Consider the following 12134-nt stretch of genomic DNA (forward strand, 5'->3'; position numbering starts at 1 on the left):
CTTACAAATACTATTCACAAGTTCTTTCTGAGTGCCCCCGGGAAATAAACATATTCATAACCACATCCCAATTCCTTAATCTCTTCTCCTTTGCCTGATGTCATCCTTGCCACCCAGATAGAGTGTCCTTTCACTAAACTCTACTTCCAGAAGAAAGGTTGACAACTGTAAAGTGCAAATAAGAGTTAGTAAAAATTGATTTCCTATAAATTTTGGATTTAAAATCTTTATCCAAGGGTGTGATAATTGTATCCAAATAATTCATGTTATTGGCATGAAGTAAGTTTCAAAAAATGAGTAGTATTATTCATATAGTTTAAAAATTGTTCAACATATGATACAGGACCATTGCATAAGATAAAAATATCATCCAAAAATCTAAGGTACAGTTTAATATACTAAAAAAATCCAGTTAAAAACATGTGTCTTTTCCCATTCAAGCAAAACTAGGTTGGCATAAACTGGGATGCAAACTGCGCCCATTGCTCCCCCCTTTGTTTGTTTTTTTGAATAATTCACCTTCATAAAAAATATAATTATTGTTCAAAACAAGTGAAGTCATTTCCACAATAAGATTAAATTTTTCATTTGAAAAGACTCATAATCCATCAAACTGTTATGAAATAACACTAAACCTTTAGAATCTGGGATGACTGAAAATAAATCAATGACATCAATTGTAAGAAAGACTAATCCATATTTCCAGAGATTCTTCTTGAGTCGTCCCAACAAATCCCATAAGTCTTTTGATAAATGGGGGACCATATTGTATATTGTTTTCAACCATCTGTCTAATAACACTGTGAAGGGGTGCCACTTTGGGTCTGAAAGGAGTGTTAGAGTGATCTTTATGAATTTTGGGGATCCCAGATATAGTAGGGATGATGAGTTTATAAACTGTCAAAAAATTATAAGTGTCTATATCAATTCATTGGGTAATCCAACAGTCCTGCAACAGCATGTCAATATCGTCAGGCTTCATAATATGTATCGAATTGTCCTTGCGTAAGTTATCGATCAATATTCTTTCCTGTTTGGAGAGATTGTGATAGCGGTACTCTGTTTTGTGCTTAATCTTCATTTTGTAAATGTCATCTGTGACAGCTTTTTCAAATATGTTAATTAAGGGGGTGTATTTGTGGGTTAAAGGTGCCCTTATTTCCATTGTTATTTCTTATTTATCCCCTTCCGTTGAATGCAAAACCCCTAAATCTGCTAGGTTAAGTTTTCTGGTAAATAATTTCAGTTTTGCCAAACAATCAGCCAGATACAAGCCTCTTGTAGGCACAAATTGAAAACCCTTTCGAAATAAAAGAAAGTGTTCCTTAGTGACAGGGATAGTCGTATAATTAAAAATACTGTAACCATTATAAGAAATCATAACCCCTTTGCTCTCAAAATTCAGTACCTCTTCTTCCCCCTTAATTTCTTGTTGTAAAAGTTCCCCTATTGATAACAATGGGCATTCATTGCGCTTGGTCCTGGATCTACCTCTTGCTTGGAATGACTTGCCAAGTTTTTCAACCTGCACAGTGTGAAAAAATCCCCCTGATCAACATCATTGAATGGTGATGTCATTTATCCAACATTTTCACCCTCTCTAAATGTCCCTTGATAAGATCTGTCAGCCCCACCTTCCATCTCATTGACCATAACATTTCCAGTAATTGTAGAAGCCTGTCTCGTAATGGCCTTATTAAGAATCCCACCCTTTTTAATAGGGTAAATATCATTCTTGCTATATTGCTTCAAATCTCTTGCTATTTTTTTTCTGTTTCCTTTTAAAAGCATTACATTTTTTATCAGTATTATAAAACCCTTCTGATACAGACTTTGATGTTGTTTAAATATCAAATCTTGTTGAATGGTCATACGTTCATATTGGGCTACTAGGCTGGTGGCAATAGAATGTTTCCAAGCCTAGCCATGTTAATCCCAAGTATCCCCAGTTGTTCTTTTTGGGTAGTTCGCAGAAGGAATTTATGAACAGAGTGAGTCTGTAATCAACACTGATTAACCCTGCCCAAGAGGGACATGGGTGCCACCCCAGGGGCAAATTTGCGGTCTCCCATCCAGTTAACTAGATTGCTTGTAAATAGGATCAGAAAGAATCTCTGTTTTACATGAGTAGGAAGTCTATTCCAGAGAAGCGGCAGTCTCTGGGAGACATATCTGTCTCTCCAGCATGTTCTGTTAATGTCAAAAGCTAGGTTGAGATACCTAGAGTGAGTGACTTTTGTGCCATATGACTTGGAGATGTGCAGCATTTCCATTAGGACGGAGCTGGAGATTGCCCTATAAGGCAGGCACAAGACACCTCTCAGCAGCCTATAAGATACAGAGTAAAGCGACAGTTTTCAGCCTGTCCATGTAGGTCATGGTTTGGAGTCTCTGTATTTTCTTAGTGAGAAACCTCTGAGGTCTCTCCAGCTGCTACAGGTGTCTGGTGAGTTACATGCAAAAGGGGTGCATTCTACTCTATTAGTGGTATGATGTGGGTCGAGTACAGTGGAGTTATAGCATCCCTTGACCGGGATGCTATGCCCATGCTTATGAGGTCTGCAACATAGAAGGCTTTTCTTACCACTGTGGAAACTTGGTGGTCAAAGTTCAGATTGCTCTCAACCTGTGTTCCCAAGTCTTGCACCACTAGGTTGGAACTTGGGGGGGGGTTACTGTCAATATTATAATTTGTAGGGAATTCTGTTTTGCGAAAAGGAATAATAATGATTTTTTTTTGCTTTTAGTTTTAGGCCATGGCTTTGGCAACAGTCATTTGTTTGTGTTAGCCCTTCTTGTAGTATGTTGACATCGTTGGGGGACTCAATGATTGTTCCCGATTTGCAGTCGTCAGTGAACCTGGTGAGCCAAAGGCCATCTACTTTGGCCTGGACTTCTAATAAATAGATGCCAAACAGTAAGGCACCCAGCACAGACACCTGTGGTACTCCACTGGTGATGGGTCTACTGATAGAGGTGGAGTCACCAATTTTAACAGAATGTGTTCTGTCAGTGAGCCAACTGGCTACCAATCTAGTAACATAAGGGTTAATAGATTAGTAATAGGTTAACTGCCCTTGTGGGCCATTTTAAACTTAGCCAGTTAACCCATGATCGAATCAAACCTACACCTTGTGTCTGTAAGGCAAGTATCTTAACCATTGTGCCAGTCTGTAAGAGTAAAAGCTGACACAGGCTTGTTTTTCATCCTTTTCAAATACTTTTTGTGCAACATTGCAGAATGGAAGAGTCTGGCAATTTGCCGCAAACCAATTTTTTGCAATCTTAGAGTTGGTATTTAATTTGCAAGGAGTATGGGGTCTGTGCTGATGGTTTGCCCCCCCCCCCCCGCAAAAAAAAATGTCTTTTCTTTGTATTTCAGTCTTTTTGGATTCATTCTGAAGACATTGTACGTTTGGCATTCACTCACTATTCCCTCAATGATGACAAAATTATATACAGTTCTTTATTTATATATCTATCTATATATATATATATATATATATATATATCTATCTATCTATATATATATATATATATGTGTGTGTGTGTGTGTGTGTGTATCTATATATATATATATATATATATATATATGTATATATATATATATATATATATTTATATATGGGTTCACTATGTAATTTCAAAATACTGAAATCCTGAATCTTAGTATTTCGAAATTACATACTTGAACGCACTAAACACCGAAACCCTAAAACCGCGAAATTCAAAACTCCAGCAGTACACTACATATACAGCACACACAAACACATACACACAACTTCCCCCCACAACTCAAATACAATATCGTACACCACTCATAAGAAGGGGGGCAAGCCTCCCTGCACCCCCCACACCCCCCCTACTTATATATACTAACTCCGAGATCGTACAGTCCGACACACATACAGGTAACTCACTCCCACACATTGTACACACCCTCGCTCACACACATCACAGTCAAAACACACACTGACATACACTAAATGCCCTAACCAACACTCACACATACATACATACCCAAACTCACATCTTACCATTCACACACCACAATGCCAGAAGCGCAAATTCTAAATCTCCGCACTTCGGGATTTTGAATTTTGTGCTTCTGGCTTACCGGTATTTCAGGACTTTGCTATTTTAATTTTGAAATACTGAAATTCGTGATTTCAGTATTTTGAAATTAAATAGGGAACCCATGCACACACACACACACACACACACACACACACACACATACACAGGTCCCTATCAGTTGGTTGAGTTTTCAGAAACTCAAAATTTATATGGTCGAGACCATATGATCGAGTTTTTGAAAACCCCAAGCTTTTGAATGGAGATTGCAGTACAGTGTGGATCAGGAAATTTACCTTTTCCTCACTGTAGTATGAACTCAGAGTTGGCATATATAATTTTCAGGGGGTGTTGGAGATGCAGGAGGGCAAGTCCCCCCAGAAAAATTTTAAAAAGGTAGATCTTTGTGTTTTGTGTGTGTGTGTGTGTGTGTGTGTGTGTGTGTGTGTGTGTGTGTGTGTGTGTGTGTGTGTGTGTGTGTCTGTTCTTTTTTAATGTTCTGGTTTACGGAAACTGAATCATATGGTCTCGACCATATGAATTTTGAGTTTCTGAAAGCTTGATCATCTGACATAGACCTACACACATATATGTGTTTACTTATTATAGTTGAATGACCAAAACATCAACATTGCAAATGTTGACATACTGCTATGTTGCTCAGCACATACAAAAATAAAACTTTAAAGATTAAATAAAAACATTTTTTGCAGGAGGCAAATCTTCCTGAATCTCTATGCCCCCTTCCCCTACTCAATATCAGGGAAAGGATGTATTCCCCTCCACCAAATAATGTGAAATCTCGCACACCTTTGGATATGTAATTATACACAAACATATGTATATATATATATATATATATATATATATATATATATATAAGCAGGTCCCTCCACTCTTAAGGTCAGACATTGAACACCCTTGGTAACCCCATTATGCTGTATTAGATCATTAGCTATATACCTAGCATGTACCCACAACATATTTATTTGTCTTTGTTTATAAAGCAGAACATAATTCTAAAGAAAATATTTAAAAGCTAACAATCTTAATGCAAATATTTTGAAAGCTACCAAGCTTAACACACACCATGCAGTTGCATATAATATTGGCAGTGCCACCAGAATGACATAAGAAAATGTTTCATCGCACTTCCACGTATGTCACAAAGAATGCAGGAAAGAGAACAGTAGTCCAAAAACAACATGGAGGTCATACTGAAGCTGTATCTCTTGAGGACACTAATAGTTAGTAGGAGCACAGGTAAAGTCTTCTAATGTATACAAGTAAAGAGAAGTAAGAGATATTGTCTCAGCTTCTGAGGTAGAGCCCATAGTGGCTCTCATGGGTAACTGAGTGCAGAGTAATAACCAAACAAAAAAGTGGCATTCTGATCTTTTTAAACATCTTTCTTATGTAGATATTAATCACAAATGAAAATGTTTGTGGTGTACTTAGGCAATTCTCTGATATGCTGGAATTACTTTGTTGATCTCCAAATGCTTGGACGTATGACTTTAGAAATGTACTTCAAGGAAGCAAATACACCCTTTTTCTACTTTTTAACAACTTACTATGAGGCTTCTGAGTCTATAGCTGGCCTCATGGAATATATTGACATATATTAAATCAAATGAATAGAAAATAAAAAAAATCTGCATGCAAAGGGGCTAAGGTAATAATTATGCATGCTGCAAAAGAAAAGAAACTTGTGCCAACAATATTACAAGAAAGTAGCAATTGCATGCAGTGTAGGAAACATGCTGATTTTAAGGCCACAATAATTTTGGCAGAATCCAGTAAGTCTTAAACTCAAAGAGAGCATGAAGTGTATGTAAAAGTTAAATATAGGCAGAAACATAGATGAGAGAAAAAAAAGTCACTTATCTGATTGGTTATTTATGTCATTATTTAATAATCACTTATCTGAACTTCATTATTTAGCAGTCACTTATCTGTTGGGTTACTTATTTCCTTTTAACTGAAGTGTGCTATTACTGTATGTTATCTCACACTTTAGGAGTAAGAAGGCTGGCAGTTCTTTATTGTAGTCAGCCTTACTGACTTTTATAAACTACAGTGACATTGCCCACAGTCATTTCTGACTGCTGGTAGCAGTCACTTTTGTTCTAGCAGATGCCATCTCTCTGTTTTGAAGGTATGAAGTACAAGGGTCTAGTCATTATAAACATTAGCAGCTACAACCTCTAATCTTTTTCTCATTGTCGCATACTTCTGGTTGTGTCCACCATCATCTCATGGCAGCGCCTACAAATGTTTTGGTTTAGCATTTTTCTCCAAATTTCTTTTCCCTGTATTTGTATAGCCTTCTTATAATTATTCTAGTTTCCTCTAACCTGCAGGCATAAGTTGCTAATCAGACTAGCTACTCTAAACTGTTTATGGGTCTGAGGGTGCCTGTGTTATTTGTAATATTTCTTCACTGTGAAACACTAATATCCCATCCTGGGCACATCTGGCATACTGCCTCTTGCTTTATGATGGTGGCCAGGTCAGATGAGCTTCCTAATAATGGATGGGTGTCTTTCACATTTCTTGTCCCATACCACCAGCATACCCCACCCATGTACAGAGAACTGTGTTCTCTGTAACATCAACCATTAAATGCCCAACAGATGATTCATTGCTAAAATAAGGGGTTGGGAGAGTGGTCTGATGGTTAAGGTGTTTGCCTTACAAACACAAGGCGCAGGGTTTGAGCCTTACAAGGGATAATTGACTAGGCTTAAAATGTCTCACAAGGGTAGTTAGCTTAGTACTAATCTATGAACCTAGGATATTTATTATTGTTGTTTAACTGTAGAAGTCCTGCTGTGCCTCTATTCTTTCATAAGTGACTGCAAAATTTAACCAGGATACCAGGGAAGACTCACTGATAAGTACAAGAAAATATTTTATATCCACCTGAGCTATACCACTAGATCCAGCATCCGAAACACTATGGATATTTAATTTGCCCACAATGCACATTTCAATATAGACTTTCTAGATGAAACTTGAGTAGAGATTGAAGACAAACATATCTCTACCAGACTATATGTCAGGGCAACATTCAACCAGTACAGTTTTGCATGCTGAGAGTGCTCATTTGCCTCATTCATTACAAATATTACCTTAATGGAAATATCAATCTAGATGCTGGTTATTAGTTAGAAAAATACAATTACATTTTTGGTTGGGAGAGGTTACAGATATTCTCTGATGCTTAAGCCCTATAGGAATATTGAGTATCAGCACACAGGATGGAACCTGCCTACTTTACCTGTCATTTGCCAAAAAAAAAGTACAGAATACTAAATAATTATCTTTTTAAACATGATATTTTACATGATGTGGGTACATATACAGCAACAGAAAAGAAACTGTAATAACATTTTCTTTGTTGTTTTCATGCACTATACCTATATGTTTTCTTTCTAACAGTTTTTATTCACTCCATTTCATAAATTGTTCAGTTCCTGCCTTATCATATCTTTCTCTGGAATCCATCAAACAGAGGTACCTTAAGATAGTACCCATGCCAAATGAAAAGAAGTTATTTAGAAAGCTGGGGCACTCATGATTAGCTAGATGCTCTGTGCCCCATCTAACTCATTGACCCTTTGTGGATTATCCTGAATGGAACACAGGCATAGATTTAATGTCTATGAATATGTTCAGCCTATATTTTTATTATCACTTCTAAACATCACTAGGATATTTGCATAAATACTTGCTTTAAAAATGTCACAAGTAAAGGTTCTGCAAATAATGTTATTTCATTACAATTGTCACATGACTTAGAGTTTAACTGTATGCTCTTGCAAGAAACTATTCCTTTTTTAAACAAAAAAAATCTTTATTGAATTATCACTTATGATATAGGCAATCATATTTTTATATAAATGAAAATGAACTGTATTGACATATTTTCAATTGCAAACATTATACATCAAATATAATCTTTTATGCAGTCATTGTCAATTGAATATTACATAGCTCATTCAATTCCGGCCTTTACTTAAACTCATTCCTCCTCCAAAACATTATCCTGCATGCATTGTTCCCAGAATTCCATTTTTTCAATGTAGTTTGCTCCTACCTGTTTATAAAGCTCCCAGTTCTAGTTCTTTTATCTCTGTTCCTATATTCACTACTTCTAATATGGTTGGTTTAGACTTTGTTTTCTATTAAGAATGAGTAGCCGCGGTGGTGCAGCGGTCGCGTTGTCGCCTCACAGCAAGAGGTTCTCCCGTTCGATTCTTGGCTGGAGCACCTTCTGTGTGGAGTCTGCATGTCCTCCCCATGGTCGAGTGGCATTTATAAGATGTGCGTGAATGGGTGTGCCTTCCTTGAAGGTTGGGCATTGGGCTGGCACCTCGACACTGTAAAAATTGACTGCCAATCATTAGCGGACCAGTGTTCCGCTGTGGCGACCCCTAACCGGGAAAAGCCAAAAGAAAAACAACTAGTTTAGAAATAAACATTGGATATTCAGATCTCTTACTAGCCTGTAAGTAAATGTGCTGCTGATGTGTGTGTGTTTGTGTGTTATTTGTAACTATTGTGCAGGAAATGTGAAAACCTCAGGTCTGTTTCTAGGCACTGGTTCAGTATAAATCATTTCTGACATTTCAATTCTTTTTGATTAATCAAGGTCTCTCCTTAAGTAAAGTCAGTGAGGATCATTACATTTTAAGCTGATCAAAGCTGTTTGCCTACTCATTCATTTGGGGAGAGAATTGCATGTTCTCTAATTTAGCCATCTGTTCCATTTACAAAGTGTTTTGTTTTTTACAGGTCTTATGTTGCATCAGAAATCTAGTTAGTATGACTGCAATGATCTCTATTCTTCTCAGTCTATTATTTTGCTTAAAACAGTCTGAAATTTGAAACAAACTTTATTTTGAACAGTTGGTATATTGTAATTACTCTGTGTATCTAACTGTAATGTTACATACCTCTCACCTGTACAGACTTTTGCAGAATGCCCAGATTTTTGCTTTATATTTTTGGTCCATTTTTCATAGAATTGTGGCTTTCTTGCAAATCATTAAACATTGAAGTTAGAAAATAATGACAGACATTTGAGTTTCTGACTTTGTACCCATCAGAAAATTTATGCTAATGAAAAACCTGTTATTCTATCAACTTTCTAAGTTTGTAAGAGTAGTATTTACAAATTGTCCCTATTTTTGGGTCTTTGTCCCACTTTTATGTATCGCTTTGCCCAGATTTCTTGCTCTAAAAGGTTGAGAGGTATGAATGTTATTTGACTATAGAACTCATTTTATACTCTTAAGTGGGATACAATCAGAGGTTGAAGAACGAGATGTTATTTCTTTGGTTAAGTTTAGAAAACAATAGTGTTGAAATGGTGTTGACTGCATGTGAATGCCTACTACAGCATGAGCAAGATACATGTTAGTTTCTTTAAGATAGTCACTGGAAACAGGTGCATAAACTGTTTTGTTTGCATGCAGTCTACGATGACATGCAACATTGTTGACTAAAACACATTTCTATATGTGAAACTGCTGTTAGCTGTGAACAGATTCTGACTATATGCTGACAAAACACTTAGTAAAACATTAAAATATATATAAAATATTAAAATATATATATATAAAATGATCAGGTCAGTAAAATGTGCAATGCTGCAAATTTTCTGACATGAACTCTAAACTTATATTTTTGTCAAATGCAGAGATTAATCAATAGTTTAGTTAAACACAATGGTTTACAATTTCCTTACTCTGTTTAGGTATTAAAAAGAAATGCATCTTTTAATTTTTACTTTTTTTGTTAAACCATGAATTACTATGTCTGGCTTATTTAACATCTTTGGTAGCCCAAGGGATTGTTGCTGCTATGCATTAAATCTGTAACCAGTTTGTGTACTGATCTTTGTTGTGTTCTAGTACAGCGGATATAAAAAGTTTACACACCCCTGTTAAAATGCCAGGTTTTTGTGATATAAAAAATTAGACCACAATGACTCATTTCCAAACTTTTCCCACATTTAATGTGACCTATAACCTGTACAATTCAATTGAAAAACAAACAAATCTGTTAGGGGGAAAAATATAAAAAAATAAAAAACATACAATACGCTGGTTGCATAAATGAGTACACCCTTAAACTAATACTTTGTTGTGTTTGCACACCCTTAAAACTAATACTTTGTTGAAGCACTTTTTGATTTAATTATAGCATTCAGTCTTCTTGGGTACACACCTGCCATCAATTACAGAGACTCTAAAACTAATGTCTTTCGACTTTTCCTGGTTATGAGTTGCCACAGCGAAACTCCGGTCTGCTAATGATTGGCAGTGGATTTTTACAGTGCCAAGGTGCCAGCCTGAAACCCTACTTTCAAAGAAGGCACACCCATTCACACATGCACCTACTTGCATGTCTTTAAATGTCACTCGACCACACGGAAGACATGCAGACTCCACAAAGAAGGAGCTCCAGCCGAGAATAGAACCGGAGAACCTTTTGCTGTGAAGCGACAACCCTAACCACTGCACCACCACGGCCTAATAAAGGTCAGCTGTCCTAGCAGTATTTTCCTGACATTTACTCAGTTGCCTGCTACAGCAAAGGCCATGGTACACAGAGAGTTTACAAAGCATCAAAGGGATCTCATTATTGAAAGGTATCAGTCAGCAGAAGGATACAAAAAAGTTTCCACAGCATTGGATATACCACGGAACACAGTGAAGACAGTCATCAAAAAGTGGAGAAAATATGGGACAACAGTGAAATTGGAAAGAACTGGATGTCCCAACAAAACTGATGAAAAGACAAAATGAAAACTGGTCAGGGAGACTGCCAAGAGACGTCCAGCAATACTGAAGGAGCTGCAGGAATTTCTGGCAAGTACTGGTTGTGTACTACTTGTGACAGCAATCTCCCGTATTCTCCATATGTCTGGACTATGGGGTAGGGTTGCAAGATGGAAGTCTTTTCTTACACAAAAAAACATCCAGGCCCAGATAAAATTTGCAGAACAATACATTAAGTCTCGCAAAAGCATGTGGGAAAATGTGTTGTGGTCTGATGAGACCAAGGTTGAACTTTTTGGCCACGATTTCAAAAGGTACATTTGGCGCAAAAACAACACTTCACCTTCACATCACCAAAAGAACACCATCCCCATGGTGAAGCATCATGGTGGCAGTATCATGCTTTGGGGGTGCTTTTCATCAGTTGGAACTGGGGCTTTAGTCAAGGTGGAGGGAATTATGAACAGTTCCAAATACCAGTCATTTTTGTCCCAAAACCTTCAGGCGTCTGCTAGAAAGCTGAAGATGAAGAAGAATTTCACCTTTCAACATGACAATGACCCTAAGCATACATCCAAATCAAGAAAAAAATGGTTTCACCAGAAGAAAATTAAAGCTTTGGAATGGTCCAGCTAGAGCCCAGACCTAAATCCAATAGAAAATCTGTGGTGTGACCTGAAGATGGCTGTGCACAAGAGATGCCCTCACAATCTTGACAGATTTGGAGCGCTTTTGCAAGGAAGAGTGGGCAAATATTGCCAAGTCAAGATGTGCCATGCTGATAGACTCCTACCTAAGAAGACTGATGACTGTCTTCACTGTGCTCCAAAAGGTGCTTCAACAAAGTACTAGTTTAAGATTATGCACACACAACAAAGTATTAGTTTAAGGGTGTGCACACATGTCACCAGCATATTGTACGTTTTTTATTTTTTATATTTTTCCCCCTAACATATTTATTTGTTTTTCGATTGAATTGTACAGGTTATAGATCACATTAAATGTGGGAAAAGTTTTGAAATGATTAATTGTAGTCTCACTTTTTTATATCACAAAAACCTGACATTTTAACAGGAATGTGTAAACTTTTTATATCCACTGTAGATATTTATAATGAGTTGCTTTTCTGTCTAATGTTACTCACTTTTTTGAATGTAGTTTTTTTATGAAAAAAATACCCACATTGGATACCACCAATAAGGATTTTTTTTGCTTTGAACAGTGATTACAAAGTTCTGTCTGACTTATATTTCTTATATGACAAAGGAA

The sequence above is a fragment of the Protopterus annectens genome, chromosome 3.part1, assembly GCF_019279795.1.
Source record: "Protopterus annectens isolate FY-2018-M chromosome 3.part1, PAN1.0, whole genome shotgun sequence".
Lineage (NCBI taxonomy): Eukaryota > Metazoa > Chordata > Ceratodontiformes > Protopteridae > Protopterus > Protopterus annectens.